This window comes from Lissotriton helveticus, chromosome 1_1 (assembly GCF_964261635.1).
Source record: "Lissotriton helveticus chromosome 1_1, aLisHel1.1, whole genome shotgun sequence".
NCBI lineage: Eukaryota > Metazoa > Chordata > Amphibia > Caudata > Salamandridae > Lissotriton > Lissotriton helveticus.
In genome coordinates, this window is record NC_136057.1 from 118,614,581 (window position 1) to 118,637,750 (window position 23,170).

A 23,170-nucleotide genomic window follows, 5' to 3' on the forward strand; every position below is an offset into this window, starting at 1 on the left:
ATTGTTTAATTTGCTGTTCTTCTCGTTGTCTCAGAGGATCAGAGTGTAATTATTCTGTAATAGAGAAGGAATCTTTAGCAATTTTCTGGGCTTTGAGAAAGTTTAAAAATTTGATCTGGGGCACGAAAGTTTGTGTTTTGTCTGATCATAAACCTTTGAGAGAAGTGTTTTCAAAAAAAGGGCTAGATGCTATATCTTCCAGGATCAGAAAATGGATTGTTTCTTTGCAAGAATTCGAGTTTGAGGTTGAGTATATTCCTGGGATAGCTAATAAATCAGCTGATTGCTTATCAAGATTGGTTGACTCTGACAATTCTGAGGTGGATGATTCATGTGAGTGGGAAGAATTTACAAATGTGTGTGAGGTGACTGATGGTGCTATTGATGAATCTGAATGGAGAATAGAGTTGGAAAAGGATGAAGAGATTTCTAAAGTCATTCTGTCCTTGAAGAATAACACTCGGTTGAATAAGCCTTGGTTATTAGTTTCTGATGAACTTTCTGTTAACAATGGTCTTTTGACTCGAGGGACCAAGCTTGTTCCTCCTAGTACTTTAAGGGAAAAATTGTTGTTACATGCCCATTGTGGACATTTGGGCATTGTAAAAACTAAAGAGTTTCTTCGCATGCAATTTTGGTGGCCTGGAATGGATCTAGAAATTGAGAGAATGGTCAGAGAATGCCCTGAGTGTTGTTCTAGTGATAAGATTTTTAAAACAAGACAAATGCCAATGGTCAAAAGGGTTTTGCCAAGTCATCCTTGGGATGAGGTTGCCATTGACATTTTAGGTCCTCTATCTGGGGTCTCTGACACTCCTTATCTCATAGTGTTGATCGATCTCTACTCCAGGTGGATTGAAGTTTCTGCTGTCAGGGATATCACTTCTGATGCTATCATTAAATTTTTGGAGCCCTTGTTTAATAAGGAAAGTTTTCCTAACAGTTTATTATCTGACAATGGCCCTCAATTCTGTTCCTCGTTGTTTGTTGATTTTCTAAAAAAATGTAGGATAGTTCATAAAAGATGTTCCCTGTACCATCCAGAAACTAATGGTGCTATTGAGAGAGTTAATAAGACACTGAAAGAGTCAATACAACTTGCTCGCTCTTCTGGTCTGAATTGGAAGTCCACTCTTCAGGACAGGATTAACACCTATCGTTTTGCCCCTCATTCCTCTACTGGCAGGTCTCCATTTGAGCTGTTCAAAGGGAGGGTTCCTAACATGTTGTTGTGTCCTGGGTGGATGTGTTTGAATAAAGGTCGTGTTGACAATGATATTGGTTCTTGGAGAGCTAAAGAATTACTTAAACAGGATGCTCGCAAGTCTTACTTTCACAAAAAGAAAAATGTCTGTTTTCAGGAGGTCAAAGTGGGGGATTTTGTAAAAGTAAAGACTCCGGTGGGACGCAAACCATGGTCTAAATACTCTGACATTAGAGCTGTTGTCAAGATTTTCAAAAATGCTGTTAAAACTGATGATGGGAGAATCTGGAATAAGAGTCGTGTAGTTGTTGTTGATCCGTATTTGTCTCTTCAAGGTGACTCTGCTCATAACAGTGATTCGTGTGTTAATTTTCATTTTCCTCCTAACTCTTCCTTTGACAGGTCCTTGTCGTCGTTCAGAAGGAGTCAAAGAACTCGTAGAGCTCCCAGTTATTTAAAAGATTATGTTTGAACATGTTTTTATGGTTTTCATGATCTTCCCTGCATATGTTTTCTTTGATTGCTTAGTTTCAATTCTCATATGCCTACTGAGTTATTTCCTTATTGTGTTCTTTTATTCAAATGTATAGAAGGGAGATGTGTGATGTTTTCTCCCTTTCCCCTTTAAGACTCGTGAGTCTTTACTGGTGTTCTTAGAACCCAGAATGTAATCTGATGAATGTTCTTTTCTGTGTCAGTTGCTGTTGGCTGTTTCAGGATGAGGTTTTAATAAACCCACCTTCCACACTATAACGTTTTATTCCTCTTTTCTTATAATGATTAACAATTTTAGAAGCCTCACTCCTAATGAGTGATACTGCATCAAGTTGAGATGTTCCCTCCGGTGCAAGAGCCAGTGCCACAGGGTGTGAGCCTCACTCCTAATGAGTGACACTGCACCAAGGTGAGAGGTTCCCTCCAAGACAAAGTCCAATGCCATAGGGTGTGAGCCTCACTCGCAATGAGTGACACTGCACTGAGAGCTTCCCTCCAAGACAAAGGCCAATGCCACAGGGTTTGAGCTTCACTCCCAATGAGTGACACTGCACCAAGGTGAGAGGTCCCCTCCAGTGCAAGTGTAGGTGCCACAGTGTGTGAGCCTCACTCCACAAGAGTGACTCTGCACCAAGGTGAGAGGATCCCTCCAGTGCAAGAGCCCGTGCCACAGGGTGTGAGCCTAATTCCCAATGAGTGACACTGCACCAAGGTGAGAGGTTCCCTCCAAGACAAAGGACAATGCCACAGGGTGTGAACCTCAGTCCCAATGAGTAACACTGCACCAAGGTGAGAGGTTCCCTCCAGTGCAAGAGCCGGTGCCTCAGGGTGTGAGCTTCACTCCCAATGAGTGACACTGCACCAATGTGAGAGGTTCCCTCTAGTGCAAGAGCTGGTGCCATAGGGCTTGAGCCTCACTCCCAATGAGTGACACTGAGCAAAGATGAGAGGTTGCTTCTAGGGCAGGAGCCAGTGCCACAGGATTTGAGCCTCACTCCCAATGAGTGACACTGCACCAAAGTGACAGGTCCCCACCAGTGCAAGAGCCAGTGCCACAGGGTGTTTGCCTCACTCCCAATGAGTGACACTGCACCAATGTGAGAGGTTCCCTCTAGTGTAAGAGCCAGTGCCATAGGGCGTGAGCCTCACTCCCAATGATTGACACTGCACCAAGGTGAGAGGTTCTCGTGAGTACAAGAGCCAGTGCCACAGGGTCCAAGACTCACTCCCAATGACTGACACTGCACCAAAGTGAGAGGGTCCCTCCAGTGCAAGAGCCAGTGCCACATTGTGTGAGCTTCACTCCCAATGAGTGACATTGCACCAAGGTGAGAGGTTCCCTCCAAGACAAAGGCCAATGCAACAGTATGTGAGCCTCACACCCAATGAGTGACACTCCACCAAGAGGTACCCTCCAAGACAAAGGCCAATGGCACAAGCTGTGAGCTTGACTCCCAATGATTGACATTGCACCAAGGTGAGATGTCCCCTCCAGTGAAAGAGCCAGTGCCACAGGGTGTGAGCCTCACCCCCAATGATTGACAGTCCACTAAGTGGTACCATCCAAGACAAAGGCCAATGCCACCGGTTGTGAGCCTAACTCCCAATGAGTGACACTGCACCAAGGTGAGAGGTTCCCTCCAGTGCAAGAACCGGTGCCACAGGGTGTAAGCCTCACTCCCAATGAGTGACACTGCACCAAGTTGAGAGGTTCTCTCCAGTGCAAGAGCCAGTGCCACAGGTTGTGAGCCTCACTCCCAATGAGTGACACTGCACCAAGGTGAGAGGTTCCCATCAGTGTAAAATCCGGTGCCACAGGGTGTGAACCTCACTCCCAATGAATGACACTGCACCAAGGTGAGAGGTTCCCGCCAGTGCAAAAGCCAGTGCCACATGGTGTGAGTCGCAACTCTGACAGTATATACCATTGTGTGAGACTCACCCAAAGAATGAGTTTTTGTTCCAAAGTACTTGCTATGTAACAATGCTTTAAGGTGTGGTCCTCACAATCAGTGAGGGACATTACACCATGGTGTCAGTCCCATCCAGGCTGTTCGTCTCACTCCCAGACGGTGACACTGTGCAAAGGTGTGAGTCTCATGCCAAATGAGAGAGACTGCCTAGGTGTGAACCTCACTCCCAATGAGTGACACTGCACCAAGGTGTGAGTCTCACTCCAAAAGAGAGAGGCTGCTCCAGAGTGTGCGCTTCATTCCCAATGAGTGACACTGAACCAAGGTGTGAGTCTCGCGCCAAACGACAGAGACTGACCAGGGTGTCTTACTCCAAATGAGTGTCACTACACCAAGGTGTGAGTCTCACGCCAAACGGTGAGGCGTGTCAAAGCCCCAGTGAGTGATTCTTAGTGAGTGATTCTCAGTGAGTGACCCTCTTTACCAAGAGTGACACAGACACCCAGTTGGTTATCAGTCTCAGGTTCTGTATTGAGTCTGTGATCTCACGCCCCATGCGTGACTCTGTTCGCCCTAGAGTGTCCTGAGGGGGTGATTCTGGGGTCCCGTGCCCCCCCCCCCAACCCCTGGTTCTCCTGCTGCCACAGAGTCCTGTTATCTCGGGTTCTGAAGAGAAGCTCTGTTCAAATAATGCTACAGAGGTAAATGTGAAATGTGGAGAAAAACAAACAGCCCAAGACTCACCCCCCCGGGCCTCCCACCTCCGCAGCCCCCAGCCCCCCCCCCGGCCCTCCCACCCCCTGGCCCCTCCCTCCATGTGTACTCAGAGGGGTCGGGCGGGTATATGAGGCTCCTGACTTCAGCCTCAGCAAAGGATCTCCTTCTTCACTCCAGAGGTGAGCACTGGGGGGCCGAGGATGGGGCAGGAGGCAGGATCTCTCCTGGGGCCAAGGCTAGGGCAGGATCTCTCCTGTGGCTGAGGCTGGGGCAGGAGGCAGGATCTCTCCTGTGGCCAAAGCTGGGGCAGGATCTCTTCTTGTGGCTGTGGCTGATGCAGGATCTCTCCTGGGGCCGAGGCTGGGGCAAGATCTCTCCTGGGGCTGGGGCAGGATCTCTCCTGGGGCAGGATCTCTCCTGTGGCTGGGGCAGGATCTCTCCTGGGGGCGAGGCTGGGTCAGGATCTCTCCTGGGGCGAGGCTGGGGCAGGATCTCTCCTGTGGCTGGGGCTGGGGCAGGATCTCTCCTGGGCCGAGACTGGGGCAGGATCTCTGCTGGGGCTGGCGCAGGATCTCTCTTAGAGCCGAGGCTGGGGCCGGATATCTCCTGGGGCCCAGGTTGGGGCAAGATCTCTCCTGGGGCCGAGGCTGGGGCAGGATCTCTGCTGGGGCTGGGGCAGGATCTCTCCTGGAGCCGAGGATGGGGCAGGATCTCTCCTTGGGACGAGGTTGGGGCAGGATCTCTCCTGGGGCAGAGGTTGGGGCAGGATTTCTCCTGGGGTCGAGGTTGGGGCAGGATCTCTCCTGGGGCTGAAGCTGGGGCAGGATCCCTCCTGTGGCTGGGGCAGGATCTCTCCTGGGGTAGAGTCTGGGGCAGGATCTCTCCTGGGGCCGAGGTTCGGGCAGGATCTCTCCTGGGGGCGAGGCTGGGGCAGCATCTCTCCTGGGGCCGAGGTTGGGGCAGGATCTCTCCTGAGGCCGAGGCTGGGGCAGGATCTCTCCTGGGGCCGAGGCTGGGGCAGGATCTCTCCTGTGGCTGGGGCAGGATCTCTCTTGGGGCAGAGGCTGGGGCAGGATACCTCCTTGGGCTGAGGTTGGGACAGGATCTCTCCTGGGGCCGAGGTTGGGAGAGGATCTCTCCTGGGGCCGAGGTTGGGGAAGGATCTCTCCTGGGGCCGAGACTGGGGTAAGATCTCTCCTGTAGCTGTGGCTGGGGCAGGATCTCTCCTGGGGCCGAGGCTGGGGCAGGATCTCTCCTGGAGCTATGGCTGGGGCAGGATTTCTTCTAAGGGTTAAAGCTGAGGCAGGATGTCTCCCGGGACTATGGCTGGGGCAGGATATCTACAAGGGTTGAGTCAGGATCTCTCCTGGGGCCGAGGCTGGGGTAAGATCTCTCCTGTGGCTGTGCATGTGGCTGCGGCAGGATCTCTCCTATGGCTGTGGCTGGGGCAGAATATCTCCTGATGGTTAAAGCTGAGACAGGATGTTTCCCAGGGATATGGCTGGGGCAGGATGTCTCCTGGGACTATGGCTGGGGCAGGATGTCTCCTGGGTCTATGGCTGGGGCAGGGTGTCTCCTGGGACTATGGCTGGGGCAGGATGTCTCCTGGGTCTATGGCTGGGGCAGGATGTCTCCTTGGACTATGGCTGGGGCAGGATCTCTCCTGGGACTATGGCTGGGGCAGGATCTCTCCTGGGTGTATGGCTGGGGCAGGATCTCTCCTGGGTGTATGGCTGGGTAGGATCAATGCTGGGGGTTGTGGCAGAGGCAGGATATCTACAAGAGTTGAGTCAGGATATCTCCCGGGCTATGGCAGGATACATACTAGGGCGGAGACTAGGACAGAATATCTCCTGGAGCTAGGGCTGGGGCAGGATATTTCCTGTGGCTTGGGCGGGATATCTCATAGGGCCAGGGCTGTGATAGGACATCTCCTAGGGCTTGGGCTGGATATCTCCTGGGGCTATGGCTGGAGTAGGATATCTCCCAGTACTAAAAACTGGGCCAGGACAGCTACTAGGGCCAGGGTTGGGGTAGGACAACTGTTGGGATGAGGACTGGGATAGGTCACCTCCTGGGGCTGGTATAGGACCTCTTCTGGGGTTAGAGTGAGACACGTCCTAGGAATAAGAGTGGACTAGGACAGCTGTTAGGGCTTGAACAGGACATCTCCTGGGGCTGTGCATTGTGAGGCTTTGAGGGGTCCAGACGAGTGCTCCTATACTCTTGACTCTGAGTGACTGTCACTGTGTGATGTGAGTGTCCCCTTAGTGTGAGGTACTGAGGGCTCCTGACGTGACCTCCTAGACTCCTGTCTCTGAGTGACTGTCACTGTGGGATGTGAGTGTGCCCTTAGTGTGAGGTTTTAAGGGGTCCTGGCGTGACCTCCTAGACTCCTGACTCTGAGTGATTGTCACTGTGGGATGTGAGTATGCCCTTAGTGTGAGGTTCTGAGGGGTCCTGACATGTGTTCCTGGACATTGAGTGACCGTCACTGTGAGATGTGAGTGCGCCCTCAGTGTGAGGTTTTGAGGGGTCCTGACGTGAGCTCCTATGCTCTGGACTCTGAGTGACCGTCACTGTGGAATGTGAGTGTGCCCTCAGTGTGAGGTTCTGAGGGGTCCTGGCATGTGCTCCTGGACTTTGAGTGATCGTCGCTGTGGGATGTGAGTGTGCCCTTAGTGTGAGGTTCTGAGGGGTCCTGGCATGTGTTCCTGGACTTTGAGTGATCGTCGCTGTGGGATGTGAGTGTGCCCTTAGTGTGAGGCTCTGAGGGGTCTTGACGTGAGCTCCTATACTCTGGACACTGAGTGACTGTCATTGTGGGATGTGTGTGTGCCCTCAGTGTGAGGTTCTGAGGGCTCCTGACTTGTGCTCTTAGACACTGGACTTTGAGGGACCGTCATTGTGGGATGTGAGTGTGCCCTCAGTGTGAGGCTCTGAGGGGTCTTGATGTGAGCTCCTGGACTCTGGACTCTGAGTGACCGTCACTGTGGGATGTGAGTGTGCCCTCAGTGTGAGGTTCTGAGGGTTCCTGACGTGAGCTCCTGGACTCTGGACTTTGAGTGACCGTCACTGTGGGATGTGAGTGTGCCCTCAGTGTGAGGTTTTGAGGGGTCCTGACAAGTGCTCCTGGACTCTGGACTTTGAGTGACCGTCACTGTGGGATGTGAGTGTGCCCTCAGTGTGAGGTTCTGAGGGCTGCTGCCTTGTGCTCTTAGACACTGGACTCTGAGTGGCCTTCAGTGAGATGTGAGTGTGCCCTCCGAGTGAGGCTCTGAGGGGTCCTGATGTGTGCTCTTAGACACTGGAATCTGAGTGACTATCACTGTGGGTTGTGAGTGCACCCTCAGTGTGAGGTTCTGAGGGCTCCTGATGTGTGCTCCTAGACTCTTGACTCTGAGTGACTGTCACTGTGGGATGTGAGTGTGAGGTTCTGAGGTGTCCTGATGTGAGCTTGTATACTCTTGTTTCTGAGTGACAGTCACTGTGGGTTGTGAGTGTGCCCTCAGTTTGAGGTTCTGAGGGGTCCTGACGTGTGCTCTTAGACATTGGACTCTGAGAGACCGTCACTGAGGGGTGTGAGTGTGCCCTCAGTGTGAGGTTCTGAGGGGTCCTGACGTGAGCTACTAGACTCTGGACACTGAGTGGCTGTCACTGTGGGATGTGAGTGTGCCCTTAGTGCGAGGCTCTGAGGGGTCCAGACGTGTGCTCTTGGACACTGGACTCTGAGTGACTGTCACTGTGGGTTGTGAGTGCGCACTCAGTGTGAGGTTCTGAGGGCTCCTTACGTGCTCTTAGACACTGGACTCTGAGTGACCTTCAGTGTGATGTGAGTGTGCCCTCAGTGTGAGGTTCTGAGGGTGCCTGACGTGCTCTTAGACACTGGACTCTGAGTGACCTTCAGTGTGATGTGAGTGTGCCCTTACTGTGAGGTTCTGAGAGGTCCTGACGTGAGCTTGTATACTCTTGTTTCTGAGTGACTGTCACTGTGGGGTGTGAGGTCCTGATGTGTGCTCCTGGACTCTGACAGACTGTCACTGTGTAATGTGCTTGTGCCCTCAGTGTGAGGTTCTGAGGGGTCCTGACGTGTGCACTTAGACACTGGACTCTGAGTGACCGTCACTGTGGAATGTGGGTGTGCCTGTGGCTGAGGGCCATACCATGGCTGAGGGTCTTTCCGTGGCTAAGGATGTTTCTGTGGCTGAGGGTCTTCCCATGGCTTAGGGTCTTCTCGTGGCTGAGGGTCTTCCTCTGTCTGAGGGTCATTGCTGAGGGTCTTCCTATGGCTGAGGTTCTTCCCGTGGCTGAGGGTCTTCCCGTGGCTGAGGGACTTCTTGCTGCTGAGGGTCTTCCCATGGCTGAGGGTCTTTCCGTGGCTGAGGGTTTTCCCGTGGCTGAGGGACTTCTTGTGGCTGAGGGTCTTCCCATGGGTGATGGACTTCTTGTGGCTGAGGGTTTTCCTGTGGCTGAGGGTCATTGATGTGGACCTTCCTGTGGCTGAGGGTCTTGCTGTGGCTGAGGGTCTCCCCATGGATGAGGGTCTCCCCATGGCTGTGGGTCTCCCCATGGCTGCGGGTCTTCCTGTGGTTGAGGGTCTTCCCGTGGCTGAGGGTCTCCCCATGGCTGAGGGCCTTCCCGTGGCTGAGGGTCTTTCCGTGGCTAAGGATGTTCCTGTGGCTGAGGGTCTTCCCGTGGCTGAGTTCCTTCCCTTAGCTGAGGGTCTTCCTGTGGCTGATAGTCTCCCTGTGGCTGTGGGTCATTTCTGAGGGTCTTCCCTTGGCTGAGGGTCTTCCCTTGGCTGAGGTCCTTCCCGTGGCTGAGGGACTTCTTGCAGCTGAGGGTCTTCCCATGGCTGAGGGTCTTCCCGTGGCTGAGTGTTTTCCCATAGCTGAGGGTCTTCCCATGGCTGAGGGTTTTCCCTTGGCTGAGGGTTTTCCTGTGGCTGAGGCTCATTGCTGAGGGTCTTCATGTGGCTGAGGGCCTTCCCGTGGCTGAGGGTCTTTCCATGACTAAGAATGTTCATGTGGCTGAGGGTCGTTGCTGAAGGTCTTCGAGTGGCTGAGGGTCTTCCCGTGGCTGAGGGACTTCTTGTAGCTGAGGGCCTTCCCATGGCTGAGGGTCTTCATGTGGCTGAGGGTCATTGCTGAAGGTCTTCCTGTGGCTGAGGGTGTTCCCACAGCTGAGGGTATTCCCGTGGCTGAGAGTCTTCCTGTGGTTGAGGGTCATTTCTGAGGGTCTTCCTGTGGCTGAGGATCTTCCCATGGCTGAGGGTCTTCCTGTGGCTGAGGCTCATTGCTAAGGGTCTTCCCATGGCTGAGGGCCTTCCGGTGGCTGAGGGTCTTTCCGTGGCTAAGGATGTTCCTGTGTCTGAGGGTTGTTGCTGAGGGTCTACCAGTGGCTGAGGGTCTTCCTGTGGCTGAGGGTCTTTCCGTGGCTGAGGGACTTCTTGCAACTGAGGCCCTTCCCATGGCCGAGGGTCTTCCCGTGGCTGAGGGTCTTCCTGTGGCTCAGGATGGTCCTCTGGCTGAGGGCCTTCCCGGGGCTGAGGGTCTTCCCGTGGCTGAGGGCCACACTGTGGCTGAGTGTCTTCCCGTGGCTGAGGGTCTTCCCGTGGCTGAGGGTCTTCCCGTGGCTGAGGGTCTTTTGTGGCTGAGGCTCTTTCCGTGGCTAAGGGTTGTCACATGGCTGAGGGTTTTCCCGTGGCTGTGGGTCTTCCCGTGATGGAGGGTCTTCCCTTGGCTGAGGGTCTTCCCGTGGCTAGGGGCCATCCTGTCGCTGAGGACCTTGCTGTAGCTGAGAGTCTTCCCATGGCTGAGGGTCTTCCTGTGACTGAGGTCCTTCCCGTGGCTCAGGATGGTCCTCGGGCTGAGGGCCTTCCCGGGGCTGAGGGTCTTCTGGTGGCTGAGGATCTTCTTGTGGCTGAGGGCCATACCGTGGCTGAGGGTCTTTCTATGGCTAAGGATGTTCCTGTGGTGGAAGGTCTTCCCATGACTGAGGGTCTTCCCATGGCTGAGGGTCTTCCTTTGGCTGAGGGTCATTGCTGAGGGTCTTCCCATGGCTGAGGGTCTTCCTGTGGCTGAGGGTCATTGCTGAGATTCTTCCTGTGGCTGAGATTCTTCCCGTGGCTGAGGGCCTTCTCATGGCTGAGGATCTTCCCATGGCTGGGGTTCTTCCCATGGCTGAGGGACTTCCTGCAGCTAAGGGCCTTCCCATGGCTAAGGTTCCTCCCGTCGCTGAGGGTCTTCCTGTGGCTAATGAACTTCTTGCAGCTGAGGACCTTCCCATGGCTGTGGGTCTTCCCATGGCTGAGGACCTTCCTGTGGCTGAGGGTCATTGCTAAGGGTCTTCCCGTGGCTGAGTGCCTTCCCGTGGCTGAGGGTCTTCCCATGGCTGAGGGTCTTCCCGTGGCTGAGGTACTAGCAGCTGAGGGTCTTCCCATGGCTGAGGGTCTTCTCCTGGCTGAGGGTCTTCCCGTGGTTGAGGGTCTTCCCGTGGCTGAGGGTCTTCCCATGGCTGAGGGTCTTCCCATGGCTGAGGGTCTTCCTGTGGTGGAGGGTCTTCCCTTGGCTGAGGGTCTTCCCATGGCTGGGGGCCTTCCTATGGCTTAGGGTCTTTCCGTGGCTGGGGGCCTTCCTGTGGCTGAGGGTCTTCCTGTAGCTGAGGGTCTTTCCATGGCTGAGGGTCTTCCCATGACTGAGGACCTTCCCGTGGCTGAGGACGGTCCTGTGGCTGAGGGCCTTCCCGGGGTTGAGGGTCTTCCCGTGGCTGAGGATCTACCAGTGGCTGAGGGTCTTCCCGTGGTTGAGGGCCATACCATGGCTGAGGGTCTTTCCATGGCTAAGGATGTTCCTGTAGCTGAGGGTCTTCCCATGGCTGAGGGTCATTGCTGAGGGTCTTCCCGTGGCTGAGGGTCTTCCCGTAGCTGAAGGACTTCCTGTGGCTGAGGGTCATTGCTAAGGATCTTCCCGTGGCTGAGGGTCTTCCCGTGGCTGATGTACTTCTTGCGGTATGCAGACAAAATATTGATATTTAAATATCGATATACGATTATATCGAAGTTTAAATATCGAAGGGACATAATATAGAAGGTAAGTAATATCGATAGATTTAATATCGATATTAGTAATATCGAAGTTTGAAATATCGATGTCAGTAATATCGATGTTAATAATTTCGATGTTACTAATATCGATTTTTAAGTGATTTTTGTGTATATTATTATGTATTTATTATGTTTTTAATTTATTTTTATGTATTTTTATTAAATTTTGTATTTTGTACTATAGCGGGTTGTGGGTTTATAGGGGAATAGGGTGGGAAGTAATTTAATTATGTTAAATTAATTATTAATTAGTAGGAATTATAAATTAATTTTAATTAATTGGTAATTCATTTTAATTAATTGGTAATTAATTTTAATTAGTTGATTAATTGATAAATATGTTCTGTAGCGGGTTGTGGGTTTATAGGGGAATAGGGTGGGAAGTAATTAAATTATGTTAAATTTATTATTAATGAGTAAGAATTATAAATTAATTTTAATTAATTGATAATTATTTTTAATTCTTTGGTAATTAATTTTAATTAATTGATTAATTGATAATTATGTTCTGTAGCGGGTTGTGGGTTTATAGGGGAATAGGGTGGGAAGTAATTTAAATGTAATTAAGTAATAATGTTCTTTAATTAATTGTTTTGTTATTTATATAATTGTTAATTAATTATTAATTGGTAATTAAATATTATTATATGGTAGTTTTTATGAATTTTTTGGTTAAAAATATTTTGCTAATCGTGTTTTTAATAATTATGTATTGGTATTTGTAAATGGTTTATATTTATTTAATAGTTAACATTTTTATTATTTAAAAAAATACATTTATTTATAAGTTTGTTATTTTTACCCCTACGCTATCCAACACTTTCCCTACTGTTGCATTCTGTGGAGTTGGAATAGTAATTGTTACCCCTACGCTATCCAACACATTCCCTACTGTTGCACTCTCTGGAGTTGGAATTGTAATTGTTACCCCTACGCTATCCAACACTTTCCCTATTGTTGCACTCTCTGGAGTTGGAATAGTAATTGTTACCCCTACGCTATCCAACACTTTCCCTACTGTTGCACTCTCCAGAGTGGGAATAGTGATTTTTACCTCTACGCTATCCAACACTTTCTCTACTGTTGCACTCTCTGGAATGGGAATAGTAATTTTTTCCCCTACGCTATCCAACACTTTCCCTACTGTTGCACTCTCTGGAGTGTGAATAGTAATTTTAACCCCAACGCTATCCAACACTTTCCCTACTGTTGCACTCTCTGGAGTGGGAATAGTAATTTTTACCCCTTCGCTATCCAACACTTTCCCTACTGTTGCACTCTCTGGAGTTGGAATAGTAATTGTTACCCCTACGCTATCCAACACTTTCCTTACTGTTGCACTCTCTGGAGTGGGAATAGTAATTTTTACCCCTACGCTATCCAACACTTTCCCTACTGTTGCACTCTCTGGAGTGGAAATAGTAATTTTTACCCCTACGCTATCCAACACTTTCCCTACTGTTGCACTCTCTGGAGTGGGAATAGTAATTGTTACCCCTACGCTATCCAACACTTTCCCTACTGTTGCACTCTCTGTCCCCTACGCTATCCAACACTTTCCCTACTGTTGCACTCTCTGGAGTTGGAATAGTGATTGTTACCCCTACGCTATCCAACACTTTCCTTACTGTTGCACTCTCTGGAGTGGGAATAGTAATTTTTACCCCTACGCTATCCAACACTTTCCCTACTGTTGCACTCTCTGGAGTGGGAATAGTAATTTTTACCCCTACGCTATCCAACACTTTCCCTACTGTTGCACTCTCTGGAGTGGGAATAGTAATTGTTACCCCTACGCTATCCAACACTTTCCCTACTGTTGCACTCTCTGTAGTGGCAATACTAATTTTTACCCCTATGCTATCCAAGACTTTCCCTACTGTTGCATTCTCTGGAGTTGGAATAGTAATTGATACCCCTCCGCTATCCAACACTTTCCCTACTTTTGCACTCTCTGGAGTTGGAATAGTAATTGTTACCCCTACGCTATCCAACACTTTCCCTATTGTTGAACTCTCTGGAGTTGGAATAGTAATTGTTACCCCTACACTATCCAACACTTTCCCTACTGTTGCACTCTCCAGAGTGGGAATAGTAATTTTTACCTCTACGCTATCCAACACTTTCTCTACTGTTGCACTCTCTGGAATGTGAATAGTAATTTTTACCCCTACGCTATCCAACACTTTCCCTACTGTTGCACTCTCTGGAGTGTGAATAGTAATTTTAACCCCAACGCTATCCAACACTTTCCCTACTGTTGCACTGTCTGGAGTGGGAATAGTGTTTTTTTTACCCCTACGCTATCCAACACTTTCCCTACTGTTGCACTCTCTGGAGTTGGAATAGTAATTGTTACCCCTACGCTATCCAACACTTTCCTTACTGTTGCACTCTCTGGAGTGGGAATAGTAATTTCTACCCCTACGCTATCCAACACTTTCCCTACTGTTGCACTCTCTGGAGTGGAAATAGTAATTTTTACCCCTAAGCTATCCAACACTTTCCCTACTGTTGCACTCTCTGGAGTTGGAATAGTAATTGTTACCCCTACGCTATCCAACACTTTCCTTACTGTTGCACTCTCTGGAGTGGGAATAGTAATTTTTACCCCTATGCTATCCAACACTTTCCCTACTGTTGCACTCTCTGGAGTGGGAATAGTAAGTTTTACCCCTACGCTATCTAACACTTTCCCTAATGTTGCACTCTCTGGAGTGGGAATAGTAATTGTTACCCCTACGCTATCCAACACTTTCCCTACTGTTGCACTCTCTGGAGTGGGAATAGTAATTTTTACCCCTACGCTATCCAACACTTTCCCTACTGTTGCATTCTCTGGAGTGGGAATAGTAATTGTTACCCCTACGCTATCCAACACTTTCCCTCCTGTTGCACTCTCTGGAGTGGGAATAGTAATTTTTACCCGCACGCTATCCAAAATGTTTCTTTTTTATTAGTTTTACATTGTTATTAATTGTTATTTATATTATTATTTCATGTATGTAAATTTATTTGTAATTTATTATATTTTCCTTTATTTATAAGTTATTAAAATAATTATTTTAGAGTTATTTTTAATGAAGTACATACTATGTATTATATTTTTATTATTATTAGTTTTTATTACATTATTTATTAATTTTTAATATTATAATATATTTTTAATTATGTTTATTACATTTATAAGTATTATTTTGTTAATATTACATTGTTTTTTTATTAAAATAAAACGATATTTTCTAAAAAAAACGATATTTTTGACATTGATATATATTTTTTCGATATTTTTGTACTTACCTTGTTAGAGATAGGCGCCTTGATACCTTCGGGTTATTGTTCTGCGCGTTATAAATTATTTTCATTCATTCATTCATTCATTCATTCATTCATTCATTCAGAGATAGGATTTCAATATTATTGTCATTGATATTTTTGTTGCGATATTTTGGTAGGTAGATATTTTTGTAGTCGATATTTTGTCATAGATTCACTTCTTGCTGCTGAGGGTCTTCCCATGGCTGAGGGTCTTCCCATGGCTGAGGGTCTTTCCGTGGCTGAGGGACTTCTTGTGGCTGAGGGTCTTCCCATGGGTGAAGGACTTCTTGTGGCTGAGGGTCTTCCTGTGGCTGAGGGTCGTTGATGGGCATCTTCCCATGGCTGAGGGTCTTCCCGTGGCTGAGGGTCTCCCCATGGCTGAGGGTCTTCCCATGGATGAGGGTCTTCCCGTGGTTGTGGGTCTTCCCGTGGCTGAGGGTCTTCCCATGGTTAAGGGCCTTCTGGTGGCTGAGGGTCTTTCTGTGGCTAAGGATGTTCCTGTGGCTGAGGGTCTTCTCATGGTTGAGGGTCTTCCTGTGGCTGAGGGTCATTGCTGAGGGTCTTCCCGTGGCTGAGCGTCTTCCCGTGGCTGAGGGTCTTCCCGTGGCTGAGGGTCTTCCTGTGACCGAGGGCCATTGCTGAGTGTCTTCCCGTGGCTGAGGGTCTTCCGGTGGCTGAGGGACTTCTTGCAGCTGATGGTCTTCCCATGGCTGAGGGTCTTACCGTAGCTGAGGGATTTCCTGTGGCTGAGGGTCTTCCCGTGGCTGAAGGTCATTGCTGAGGGTCTTCCCGTGGCTAAGGGTCTTCCCGTGGCTGAGGACCTTCCCGTGGCAAAGGGTCTTGCCATGGCTAAGGGTCGTTGCTAAGGGTCTTCCCTTGGCTGTGGGTTTCAGGGCCGTGTGTGGGGCTGTGGGTTTCAGGGCCGTGTGTGGGGCTGTGAGTTTCTTGGCTGTGTGGGGCTGTCGGTTTCAGGGCTGTGTTTGGGGCTGTGGGTTTCTTGGCTGTGTGTGGGGCTGTGGGTTTCAGGGTCGTGTGTGGGGCTGTAGATTTCTTGGCTGTGTGTGGGGCTGTGTGTTTCAGGGCAGTGTGTGGGGCTGTGGGTTTCAGGGATTTGTGAGGGGCTGTGGGTTTCAGGGCTGTGTGTGGGGCTGTGGGTTTCAGGGCTGTGTGTGGGGCTGTGAGTTTCCGGGCTGTGTGTGGGGCTGTGAGTTTCTTGGCTGTGTGTGGGGCTGTGGGTTTCAAGGCCGTGTGTGAGGCTGTGGGCTTCAGGGCTGTGTGTAGGGCTGTGGGTTTCTTGGCTGTGTGTGGGGTTGTGGGTTTCAGGGCAGTGTGTGGGGCTGTGGGTTTCAGCACCATGTGATGCTCTCAGAGTTCTCTTAAGTTAAGGGTTTGCACAGCTTTTGTCTGTACTTTCCTTTTGCAGAGATTGACTTGAGAGGTCGCCAGAGGTCACCAGAGGTCATCTGAGGTCACCAGAGTTCACCATGAAGCTGCTCCTGTCCCTGCCGGTGCTGCTTGTGACTCTAGCGATGATGACTGGTAAAGTGCTTTATCAGCCAACTATTGGCACTTCATAGCGCTATGCTTCATTCCTCTAAGCCAACTTATAAGGAAACCCGGGGCCAGCTTCTACCGTTACCACCACTTGCGCAAGAGACAGCTTCTACCCTTACCACCACTTGCGCAAGAGACAGATTCTACCCAGACCACCACGTGCGCAAGGGACAGCTTCTACCCTTACAACCACTTGCACAAGAGACAGCTTCTAATTAGACCACCACTTGTGCTAAAGACAGCTTCTACCCTAACAACCACTTGCACAAGAGACAGCTTCTACCCAGACCACCACTTGCGCAAGAGACAGCTTCTACCCTTACCACCACTTGTGCAGGAGACAGCTTCTACCCTTACCACCACTTGCGCAAGAGACAGCTTCTACCCTTACCACCACTTGTGCAAGAGACAGCTTCTACTCTTACCACTACTTGCGCAAGAGACAGTTTCTACCTCTACCACCACCTGCGCAAGAGACAGCTTCTACTCTTACCACTGCTTGGGCAAGAGACAGCTTCTACACTTACCACCACCTATGCAAGAGACAGCTTCTACCCAGACCACCACCTGCACAAGTGACAGCTTCTACCCTTACCACCACCTGCACAAGTGACAGCTTCTACCCAGACCACCACTTGCGCAAGAGACAGCCTCTACCCTTACCACTACTTGCACAAGAGACAGCTTCTACCCAGACCATTTGTAACAGTTGTACATATCACTAAGACACCTTCTACTCACAGAACTGAACAGCCTTCTACCCACACCATCACCGGTCCTATTTGACCTATCGGCTCATTATTGACTGTAGTGCTACACAAAAGTTTGGCGTGACAGTATAGTCAGCAGTGAGTGTGGTGTAGCACTGCAGTCAACACTGAGGGAAGCGTAAATTGTGAACTGCCTGTACCACAATGCAAAGTAGCAAACTTTTCTGGAATGTGATGCAGTGTCTAGCCACACCCCTTTCCCTGCCCAAACTGATTTTCATGTCCTCCTCTACCATTTATCACACACTTGCCCAAGCCAGAGAGTAACGCTGACATTTTGGAAAGATACATGTAAATGACCTCTGTGAATACCAAAAGTCGTAAAGTTACACTTTTGTCTCAGATTGCCTTTGGGAATTAGACCACAATCTTTCCACTCACAACTTGACTCTAGGCTTCGCTGCTCGCGTCTTGTGCCTGTTTCTCAGCACTGCAGTGCCTTTTAATGAAGTGTTGACCCCCTCTCCCCTTCAGACATCACCGAGGCCGACGTAGTTGCCGACCGCCTGAGGGAATTCGGAGACAAGGTTCGTGATGCTTTCACTAATTTCGGTGAAAGAACCAAGGAGGCGTTTCGCAAACTCCCCCACCTGCGACAAAGACGAGGTAAAAGTCCATCTGCAAGCACTACTGCCCTTGTGGTCTCGGGAGTGTAAGGCGACAGGGGGTCCAGTCACCTGCCCATCCCCATGTCTGCCATGTGGGGTGAGGGAGGCGCCCGCATAGGACCTTCCTGCACCATCACTGGCCCATGGGTCTCCTCCCTTCACCATACGCCTTCCCAACGTGTCTTTTTGCCCGATATTGGACTTCCTTTTTTGTAGGGCATTATATTCTGCTATTTGCTCTTTTGTATTTGCTAAGGTGTCTGGGCATGGTGTAGCTCTGTATTCCTGCTCTAGGTGTTTCAGGGTCTCAGCTGTGTGTTTGATCTGTGCATGGATGTCGTTTAGTATTCCGGAGCTTGTGCTTATACATATTCCCCGTAAAGTAGTGCAGAAAAGACCGCCCTCCATGGTGTCTTTTCATCCCCACACACTCAACCTCCTTGGGAACACCTCCATTGCACAACACATCTGGCCCTCCACCCTTCTACCTTCTCAGCCACTCCTTCCAAGCGAGCAGGGTCTCTGCAAGAGTTTAAGGCTGCACTCTCTCCCGGACCTTCGCGTTTCACTACATCCAGACATCCCTGGAGGCCTTTCCTCTCCGGTGGATCCCTCCCCTCAGCCTCTATCCTTGAACCAACACTCAGACCTGGTCGCGCGTCTGGACGAGTTATCTCTCCAACTGCACCTTCTCTCACATGAACTCCATGAACTCTATGCACGCTTCTCCCTTACCACAACTTGCACAAGAGACAGCTTCTATCCAGACCACCACTTGCACAAGAGACAGCTTCTACCCTTACCACCACTTGCGCAAGCGACAGCTTCTAACCTTACCACCACTTGCGCAGGAGACAGCTTCTACCCTTACCACCACTTGCGCACCTTCCACCCATACCACCACTTGTGCAAGAGACAGCTTCTACCCAGACCACCACTTGTGCAAGAGACAGCTTCTACCCTTACCACCACTTGCGCAAGAGACAGCTTCTACCCTCACCACCACGTATGCAGCTTCTACCCTTACCACCACTTGCGCAAGAGACAGCTTCTACCCTTACCACCACCTGCGCAAGAGACAGCTTCTACCCTTACCACCACTTGCGCAAGAGACAGCTCCTACCCCTACCACCACCTGCACAAGAGACAGTGTCTACTCTTACCACTACTTGTGCAAGAGACTGCTACTACCCTTACCACCACCAACACAAGAGACAGCTTCTACCCAGACCACTACTTGCACAACAAACAGCTTCTACCCTTACCACCACTTGCACAAGTGACAGCTTCTACCCTTACCACCACCACCTGCACAAGAGACAGCTTCTAATTAGACCACCACTTGCACAAGAGACAGCTTCTACCCTTACCACCACCTGCACTAGAGCCAGCTTCTACCCTTGCCACCACCTGCACAAGAGTCAGCTTCTACTCAGACCACCACTTGCACAAGAGACAGCTGCTACCCTTATCACCACCTTCACAAGAGACAGCTTCTACCCTTATCACCACCTGCACAAGAGACAGCTTCTACCTTTACCACCACTTGCACAAGAGACAGCTTCTACCCTTACCACCACCTGCACAAGAGACAGCTTCTACTCAGACCACCACTTGCATAAGAGACAGCTTCTAACTAGATCACCACTTGCACTACAGACAGCTTCTACCCTTACCACCACCTGCACAAGAGAGAGCTTCTTCCCAGTCCACCACTTGTGCAAGAGACAGATTCTACCCTTACCACCACTTGTGCAAGAGACAACTACTACCCAGACCACCACTTGCTAAAGAGACAGCTTCTACCCTTACCACCACTTGCCCAGCTTCTTCTCTTATCACCACTTGCACAAGAGACAGTTTCTACCATTACCACCACTTGCACAAGAGACAGCTTCTACCCTTACCGCCACCTGCGCAAGAGACAGCAACTACCCTTACCACCACTTAGGCAAGAGACAGCTTCTACCCAGACCACCAATTGCACAAGAGACAGCTTCTACCCTTACCGCCACCTGCGCAAGAGACAGCAACTACCCTTACCACCACTTAGGCAAGAGACAGCTTCTACCCAGACCACCAATTGCACAAGAGACAGCTTCTACCCTTACCACCACTTGCGCAAGACACAGCTTCTACCCTTACCACCACTTGCGCAGGAGACAGCTTCTACCCTTACCACCACTTGCGCAGGTTCTACCCTTACCACCACTTGCACAAGAGACAGCTTCTACCCAGACCACCACTTGTGCAAGAGACTGCTTCTACCCTTACCACCACCAACACAAGAGACAGCTTCTACCTAGACCACTACTTGCACAAAAACAGCTTCTACCCTTACCGCAACTTGCACAAGTCACAGCTCCTACCCTTACCACCACCTGCACAAGAGACAGCTTCTAATTAGACCACCACTTGCAAAAGAGACAGCCTCTACCCTTACCACCACCTGCACAAGAGACAGCTTCTACTCAGACCACCACTTGCACAAGAGACAGCTTCTACCCTTATCACCACCTTCACAAGAGACAGCTTTTACCCTTATCACCGCCTGCACAAGAGAAAGCTTCTACCTTTACCACCACTTGCACAAGAGACCTCTTCTACCCTTACCACCACCTGCACAAGAGACAGCTTCTACTCAGACCACCACTTGCATAAGAGACAGCTTCTAACTAGGTCACCACTTGTACAACAGACAGCGGCTACCCTTACCACCACCTGCACAAGAGACAGCTTCTAACTAGATCACCACTTGCACAAGAGACATCTTCTATCCTTACCACCACCTGCACAAGAGACAGCTTGGACCCAGACCACCACTTGCATAAGAGACAGCTTCTACCCTTATCACTAGCTGCACAGGAGACAGCTTCTACCCTTACCACCACCTGCACAAGAGACAGCTTCTACCCAGACCACCACTTGCATAAGAGACAGCCTCTACCCTTACCACCACCTGTGCAAGAGACAGCCTCTACCCTTACCACTACTTGCACAAGAGACAGCTTCTACCCAGACGATTTGTAACAGTTGTACATATCACTAAGACACCTTCTACTCACAGAGCTGAACAGCCTTCTACCCACACCATCACCGGTCCTATTAGACCTATCGGCTCATTATTGACTGTAGTGCTACACAAACGTTTGGCGTAACACTATAGTCTGCAGTGAGTGTGGTGTAACCCTGCAGTCAACACTGAGGGGAGCGTACATTGTGAACTGCCTGTACCACAATGCAAAGGAGCAAACTTTTCTGGAATGTGATGCAGTGTCTGGCCACAGCCCTTTCCCTGCCCAAACTGATTTTCATGACCTTCTCTACCATTTATCACACGTTTGCCCAAGCCAGAGAGTAACACTGACATTTTGGAAAGGTACAACATGTACATGACCTCTGTGAATACCAAAAGTTGAAAAGTTACACTTTTGTCTCAGATTGCCTTTGGGAATTAGACCACAATCTTTCCACTCACAACCTGACTCTAGGCTTCGCTGCTCGCTTCTTGTGCCTGCTTCTCAGCACTACAGTGCCTGTAACTGAAGTGTTGACCCCCTCTCCCCTACAGCAATGACCAAGGCCGAGGTTGATGCCCGCGTGAAGAAATTCGTAACCAAGTTCCTTCAAGAAGCTGGTATAATAACCATTTAAAAGTCTTGGCGGAGTTTCTGAACCCCCACCCCGGCGACAAAGACGAGGTAAAGACCATCTGCAAGCACTACTGCCCTTGTGGTCTCGGGAGTGTAAGGGAACGGGGGGGGTCCAGTCACCTGCCCATCACTATGTCTGCCACGTGGGGTGAGGGAGGCGCCCGCATAGGACCTTCCTGCACCATCACTGGCCCATGGGTCTCCGCCCTTCACCAAACGCCTTCCCAACCTGTCTTTTTGCCCAATATTGGACTTCTTTTTTTGTAGGGCATTATATTCTGCTATTTGCTCTCTTGTATTTGCTAAGGTACCCGGGCATGGTGTAGCGCTGTATTCCTGCTCTAGGTGTTTCAGGGTCTCAGCTGTGCGTTGCATCTGTGCACGGATGTCGTTTAGTATTCCAGCGCTTGTGCTTAAACATATTCCCGGTAAAGTAGAGCAGAAAAAAACGCCCTCCATGGTGTCTTTTCATCCCAAGACACTCAACCTCCTTGGGAACACCTCTGTGGAAAAGTAAATTTTGCCATGTTCTGTGTCCCTACGTGTCCTCCATCCTATGTTGTATGTGCATGATTAATATGCATATGTATTCCCCATGATCGATTAAAGACGCAATTACAGTTGTGTCCATCTCTAGTATGCCAGTTTCCAGTTCTCGTGAATACAACGAATATTAGGCCTATGTAAAGCTACGTTGCCACGTTTCTCAGTGTGCACGTTATTTCATTATAAAGTCCCCGTTTCTAGGCCTCAAAAGGGCCCGGACTCAGATTCAGCTCCTGTCTCCTGAACCCTCGCTGAGGAGCGATACAGCCCCCACCTGTATCCCTGACCCTTCACTTACTTCCTGCCTCACAGTGCCCGGCTCGGCCTGGCTCTGCCTGCCAGTCTGCCAAGAGTATGTTATGATTCCAGTTATCAGTCCAGTCCTTCTTCTCTGCATTCCTAAGCTACTGAATCGCATCAATAGTTTCAGTCATCGTCTAGCCTTTACGTCTCCATGTAAGAGAAATACTGTATTAATGGTCATTTAATATTCCTCAACACACACTACATGTAGAATAATGCATGCACCAGTCTTAGTGTCTGTTAGCCTTTACCCTGATAACTTTTGGATTCTATCAACATGTTCTCTAAACACCAGATACTAGATAGTGTTTAGGTACATGTCGCTCTGACTCTCCAGACTTCAGTCTCTCCTTCTAGCGCAGAAGTCATAGCCCCCAGCTTCTCCCTAGTAACACGTCATTGTCAGTTTGCGCGCACCACTAGGTTAGAGGTCCCGGCTCCTTACGTAGCCCCCTCCATGTTTCCGCCCCATTTATGACATATTCCGTTACGTCTACACCACATGTCTATGTTCACGCCTCTTGTTACACCCATTTCAGCCTTATCTTTCGCGACTGCTACAAACCCCGCCCACTGCTACGCCTACTGTATTGAATACCATGTATTTTGTTTAAGTAAATATGCTTGTGCACTGTTATTAAAAAAAAGTTATCCCTTTAGCGCGCTTATTCCAGATCCTGCCCGACAGCTGTCGGGGCCCCCCTGTTGGCTAGCCATCCCAGATCTTGCCCGTGCAGGTTGTCCTGTTCCTGTCCTTTATGCTGTATTAAACCTGCAAACTCCTACTACCTCGAATCTTGACTCTTATTTATTGAGCTATCTGTTATTGTTATATCCAGTCAAAAATAGAGGTATTATTTATTTATTTACCACATAATGGCGCCCGAATAGGGACTTGCCCTTTCCCCACGCGCCGGTGAAGCCACGCAAGCCCCCTGATCCTCTGCAGCCGTGACGGAACCATACCGTGCACGTGCAGATATT

At 49.8% G+C, this 23,170-nt stretch overlaps 1 long non-coding RNA gene across 1 annotated transcript; it reads left to right on the forward strand.

Annotated features, from left to right (window-relative positions):
- The first annotated feature begins 4,442 nt into the window (after positions 1-4,442).
- On the forward strand, positions 4,443-21,385 carry LOC144768094 (uncharacterized). Its single transcript, XR_013598469.1, has 4 exons — positions 4,443-4,508; positions 16,176-16,291; positions 17,551-17,682; positions 21,256-21,385. It is a non-coding gene; the product is annotated as an uncharacterized LOC144768094 (long non-coding RNA).
- The last annotated feature ends 1,785 nt before the right edge of the window (positions 21,386-23,170 follow it).